This window comes from Sylvia atricapilla, chromosome Z, assembly GCF_009819655.1.
Source record: "Sylvia atricapilla isolate bSylAtr1 chromosome Z, bSylAtr1.pri, whole genome shotgun sequence".
Lineage (NCBI taxonomy): Eukaryota > Metazoa > Chordata > Aves > Passeriformes > Sylviidae > Sylvia > Sylvia atricapilla.
Window position 1 is genome coordinate 50775206 of NC_089174.1, and position 6541 is coordinate 50781746.

The 6541-nt window shown below is 42.9% G+C and overlaps 1 long non-coding RNA gene across 1 annotated transcript; it reads left to right on the plus strand.

The window, feature by feature from the left end:
- The first annotated feature begins 237 nt into the window (after positions 1–237).
- On the plus strand, positions 238–1028 carry LOC136374618 (uncharacterized). The gene is made up of 2 exons (XR_010745935.1): positions 238–411; positions 898–1028. It is a non-coding gene; the product is annotated as an uncharacterized lncRNA (long non-coding RNA).
- The last annotated feature ends 5513 nt before the right edge of the window (positions 1029–6541 follow it).

Here is a 6541-nt window from a genome sequence, read left to right on the forward strand (position 1 = left end):
GATTTATGTAGATTTCACTGTGTGAATTCTCTCACGTTTAAATCCTTGGTAGGTTTGAACTGTGGAAAATCTCTGCCTTGCATCTCGGGCAGAATAAACAATATCTCTTTTCTAAACCCTTGTCCTTTTTCGGAGAGTTCTGAAAGTTGGAAACAAACGAAGTAAATTGATTTACAGTTCAGAAGCCTTTAAAGAAGAATTAATTTCTTGGAGGTGCTGCCCAAGCATTCAAAGACGAGAAGAAATTAAGTGGATCCCAGCAGGAAGGAGCAAATGGAGGCCAGGTTAAGACAGAATCTGCTGCAGCTGAGCCATCGGGTCCTGTTGCAGAAACATTCCGAGTTATTCGCGGGGTAGTGACTGAAGAGTATGTGAGAAGCACTCAGGGTGTCTTTCAGTTTGAGCTGTCTGGTAAGACCATGGCTTTTGCAGCCATGCCTAGCAAAAGGCACTTTGGGGTGTTTTTAAACAGGAACACTTTGGAAGCTGGTCCCGAGCAGACCAGCTGCTCTTGCGTTGTGTGTGAGGCTGCTGCTCCGGCCCTTGGGCAGGCGCCAGAGCTGCTGGCCCTGGTGCCGCGGGAGCCTCTGTCCCGGCGCTGCCGCCCCACAGTGGCCCCGGGCCGGGCGCTCTCGGGGCCGCAGGAGAAGCGGCAGCTGCCACCAGCTGTGTGGGCAAAGCGCAGCCTCGGGGCTCTCCTGCCCACGGCCCCAGCACGTGGTGGTGCTTGGGGTGTCCCGGGGGACAAGAGGTGACTCCTCGCAGAGCATCTGCCGGCGTGCACACCGCCACGGAACCGCTGCAAACGCACACGGCTGTGGCGTCTGGCGGAGGCGGCAGAGAGGGAGGGCACAGCAGCCTGTGCCGCCTCCTCACCTCGCTTCGCTCTCTGTCCAGGTGATGGTGGAGGCACTTGGTACATTGACCTGAAGACCAAGGGTGGGAGCGCTGGCTTCGGAAAGCCTCCCGTGGCAGCTGATGTGGTTATGAGCATGTCGAGTGCCGACTTTGTGAAAATGTTCACAGGTGAGGGACAAAGGCCTTTGTCAGGAGGCAGAGGTACCAGGGCCCAGAAAAGCCTCTGCTGAGGCTCTACGGGGGGAGTAGAGCAGCTTCTCACTTGGTGATCTGGGACTGGAGCTGCTTTCAGCTTTTCATGGCTCAAGAGAAAGTGCAGGCAAGAACTGAGTGGATTTTTCTGCACTCCTGTGTCCTGTGAACAGGAAGAGTGCAAAAGGTTATGCTGCTTTTATTAACCAGGTGCTGACACTTTAGCAGCCAGTGTATCTTCAGAGAGAATCCAGTCGATGTGTTGGACTTGTGCTCTGCGCATGTCTGAGCAGTGTTTCCTAAATGTGCATTGCTTTTACCAGGAGGACTTGGTAGAAAAAGAACCTCATTTGTTCTATCTCACCTGAGAGGCTGGAGTCATATGATCTTTTCTTAATTAAATCAGTCATAATCTAATAATTTCATTAAGTAACAGATACAACATCTGATGTCATTTGCTCCCCTTACAGTGTGTTTTCTCATTCCAGAAAACGTATTTACTGGCTAAGTAGTGTTGGACAGGAGGCAATGTCAGAACTTTAATAACGTTAAATTGCTACATTTCTTAGTAAGTGTGATTTCCACAGGTATGGCTATTCAAAACAGCTCCAAACTCTCTTTCATCTGCTTCAAAATGGAAGAAGAGTACAGGTTAATCATGAAAAAAAAGGAAGTTATCGATTAAGTTAATCATTATAATCAAGTCCTCAGAAATGTTTTTACAGATGGACTGGAAAAGTAAATTTTGCTTCAATTAATCAGCCTCCTTCTTTACAGCAAAGTGCTTCAATATTGTGCAATATAGATGGATACAGATATACGGAAATACTTTGTTAGATTTAGGTATTGGAAGTGTATAAGATTTAATCACAGATTCTGATTTAGCATTTTTACCATGTGGATAAAAGTATGAAGTATATTCCAAAACAGACTTTCTAAAGCACTCAAAAATCTTACTTTAGCAATATTACTGTTTCCTGTGCACAGTCTATATCCAGATCCTTTTAATTTTCTGATGTTTCTTCATTTTAGATAAGCTAAAGCCATTTACGGCTTTCATGCCAGGAAATTCCAGTATTAAATGGAATATGATGCTAATATTGAGTCTGGAAAAGATGCTGCTATAGATAAATTTTGAAGACTAGCAGAATACTGGTCTTTCTCTTGTAACTATAATTCTGTTTTAAAACACCAGTCCTCATTTTTTGCCGATGCAGTATAAGATCAATAGATTTTGTAATTGCTACTGAAGTCACAATTCATGTTGATTATAATACCCAACAGCAAACATGGCTTTTTCAAATAACTTGCTGTAAGGCTTAGAAGAACATTTATGCCCCAAAATTCTAGTGTTTCAAGGACAGCTTTTTTTATTTTCCCTTTTTTTTTTTTTTTTTTTTTTTTGATTGCAAACTGTCTTGTGTCACTGTGAGATATAAACCTAACAGAACTTTATTTCTTATAATGTTTTCTCATCTTTAAATTACCTGATGTCTAAGGAGATATGAGTTCTTATCCCATGATTAGAGGATGCACAGCGTGTTTCCAGTGCACTGTAAGAGCTCTAACTTTTCCTCTGACTGAGGAACAAACAGTATTTTTCTCTCCTATACTGGTTTCACAAAACTTATATGAATTGACGACCCCTAACAGATGTTATTTTAAAAGGCTGATGATCTTGAACTACTGAAAAAGTCTGGTGTGCTCTGTTAAGACACCTAAATTGGATGCTGTAGTGGAGCAATTACTGCAGATATTTGCCTTTTGCGGGGGATTTTTACATGAGGTCAAAATGTGTGTTTCTTTTTACTCCGTTGCTCACTTCACAGGTTTTGAGGCCCATAGAAACAAAGTGACTGGAAAAACTGTGACTGTTTTGCTACTGTGAGCAACTGGAGAGAAAGGTACAGGTTTTTTTTGAGTGATAAATGAAAAGAACAGTTCCAAGATGTGCATAAGAGGGACAGGATCTGCAGGCTGCTGACACTAGTGAGTAGGATGGATGGCTCATCGTACTGCGAAGGAAATGTGACCCTCATGAGCTTAAGGGCTGCTTTGACATCTTTTCTTGCACTTGTTCAGCCGTTCCAGGTGCTCCGCCGGAGTTTGGAGCAGGTTGTGCCGGCAGAGGGAGTAGGCAGCACACCGGAGCGGGCCAGCTCTGCTGCCCGGCCTGCGGCAGACATGGTTAGGTGCTAGACTCGCCAAACCGCGCCGAGAGCTTTTTCTGCCTAAAGCACGGGTCAAAAGTGGCATAGGGTGAGATAAACAAGTTTGCAGCAGCTTAAAAGTCTGTATCTTGCAGCTCCTTACCTCCCTTCCTTCATTCCTGGTATAAAGTCCCTGCTCCAGAAAAGGAATGAGGGAGGGTTCACGCTTCCAGATGACAGAGCACCAGGATGTGTCATATTTATTTGAAACACTGAAATAATAGTGAGAGTAATGTTTTAGGAAGAGATTTGGTTTGGAAGAGCATTATCTTGAATGCTTAAAATTAGACAAAAATCAAGTGAATCTTCATATGGTGGCCATGTAAGGGCCATGTAATCCATATAGTCTGTGTAATGGAGGCTTGTTCATTCTTAGTTCTATGCAGCATTCTGCTCAAGAATAAGATGGTGCTTTGTAAAGCAAAGGTAAGCACTAATTAACTAAGTATAACTACCTCAAGAAATAGTACACAGAGTCAGTGTCTTTTACTGGAGTGGGGTGTAGCTCTGCTTTCTACCATTTCTATCAGGGGCTGAGACTTAGCCAGCTGTCTGGGGACAGTATCATCACATCTCTTGAGACAGGTTTACCTGCACAGAATTTTATCAATGGGGTCCACACATCAACTTTGAGTTACTGTAGGGCAAAAAAAAAATAGAAAGAAGTGCCTGACAAGTGGCCAGCCAAGAAGTGAAGCAATGTGGCCCCCAGAAGAGTGTCCTTTCCAAAGTCAGCAAGCGGTGAAGATGAGGAAAGTGACTGTAATTATTGTTGCCAGGCTTTCTCTTCTGTCAACTCTGCACTTGGCATTAGGACCCAGCCAAAGCTACCTCTCCGTTGTTCCTGTATATGATGCTGTCAGTGCTGACAGGATCACATTTAAGCAGTCACAGGTGGTGTGTGTCAGTCCCTCCACTTTGTGCATATTTATGGCTGGTAATACTTGGAGTTTTTTACATGATTATTATCTACCTTTCTGTTTGCTAACTCTTGCTCTTGCCCTTACTACAAACTAAAGTTTCAAAACCGATAGGAAATACAAAGGGAAGAAAGATTAGATTTTTGGACTACGAGCAATTGCTTTCTATGAGAGTCTACTGAGATTTACAAGTGGAAGGCCAAGGCAACAGCATGGGAAGGAAAAGCAAGAAAGATTGACACAGCAGCTCAAATGGAAGGCTGCATGGCTGCAAATGATAGCTGAGCCTTGAAGGATGCACAGAAGGTACTTGGCATTGCAAAGGTGCAGTCACTTGTGCATGTCTGTGTGCAGCAGTTGATATGTCTGCCATTTGCTACTCAGCACTAAAAGAGGGTTTATGCAATGAAATTGTGATCACAAGGTTGGACTGGGAAGCCTACACATTAGAACCTAGCAACCAAGGAGGAAGAAAAGTGTTCATGCTCTTTTGGCATAGCATGGTTGAGCTCAAGCTTTATGGTTACCTCACTAGCAAGGGAAGCAAGGAAAGAAAAGTGGGTTCTATCAAATTTCTTAAATGAGAGCAGTAATTTTGAGCTTGTGTCCCTGCTCTCACTTTCTCCCACTGATAGGACCCACATGGCATGAGCAACAACTCTGAAAGCAGACCTTTTTGTCAATGGTTAAAGATTTAGCAGGATAGGGGATAAGTACAATACCATTATCTTCAGTCATGATCTTCGTCACAACTTTGGTTGTAAGTTTGTGCGAGATGTAGTATTGGGTGAAAACACAAAATCAGTGTGATGGATTTTTTTCACCAATAAACATATTTTCACCAAGAAAATATTAACAATATTTTCTCCAGAAGGATGTCATCAGCTATTTCTTTATATATAGCTTACTGTTTCTTCTAAACAACTGAATATGATAGAGGGGAATGTTGCAATCTAGACTTTACTGTAAAAGCAGTGTCTAGGTCACATCTATTCACTGAAACAGGTCTCTCAAACTTTGAAATTTACCAGGCCAAAAAGGGAGGGAAGAAAACAATACTGTGGTTGCCTCAACCCAGGCTGGGAGGAAACACTGGCTCAGTTGGTTGTTTTCTTTTCCAGAGGACTAAATGATCCTGTGACAGAGACAGTCAGATATTTTAAGTAAATAATGCCCCATTTTCATATTTACAGCCTTCTCTGCTGTTACTTACTTCTCTTTGAAGAAAACGAGATCCCCTCAGAGACACAACATGTGAGACTGTTGTCAGCCTGTAACAGATGGGCAACTGCATGAAAGTCTGGTAACAGCCTCAGGATTTCTGTGGCAGAGCCATGACTCAGCTCCCACATGGTTCCAGTCCTGTCATTGCAAAGATTTCCCTCACCCTCCATCTTTTTGTGGTTGCACTGTGAGCTCTTTAAGGCACCCTGTAAAATAGGAGTTCTGCCCTCACAGCCCAGCATTGAGGGGAACAGAGATGGATGCACTGTGGGTCTGCTACAGCCTTCATATGTTATTGCAGAATGCCACCCCCTTTTGTGAGCCCAGGAACTCACAACTAGCAGTGTGAACAGGTGAAGAGCATGAGCCAGTTATGTTTTCAAGCCACTCTCTGTGTTTTAATGGATATTAGGTAATAACTTGAGGCCACAGGCTGGAGACGAAAATATCATGGTTTCTTAGACAGAAACAGCATTGCCAATGTCCTTATCCTATAGAGAGAAATTACACACTATACATTGAGATAAATCTCCTTCATATAATTAGCACACACTTGTAGTGCCAAGTCTCCTGCTCGCTTTCAAGCGGTTTTCCTGTTGAGCTGGTTTTATACACTTTTCCCACACTTCTTATTCAGGCTTTTGTTTAAATTGCTCTTCTTTACTTGTATATTTCATGCAAGAGCTGACAGTCACCTGCTGTTGCCACAGATATATCCTGTTCTACCAAAACCCACATGAATTTTATATGAAACAGAGTTGTGTGGTCACAACTCTGAAAACACACAGACTGGATTCTCAAGGATGTTTCAAGCCTCTCATGAAGCAGTATAGAATTTCCCAAGGCACTTTGTGGACTGATCTTCATATACTTTTTCTATGTTAACAACAATTGTTAGTTGCAGCCTAGTAACAAAACTAAGAAAAGACCAGCAGAAAGTTAGTTCTGCTCTGATATGCTTGGGTGTAAATGTGAATTATTCTTGCGATGTCTGTCTTCATTGCTTTCTTCAGCATCATGAACACATGAAGGAAAGGCAGCTGTCTAACATGACAATCTGAGGTTCTCAGTGAGGAAAACTAACAGGTTTTGTTCTGTCAGGTTGTTAGCTGCTCCAGAGAGGGTATGAAATATTTA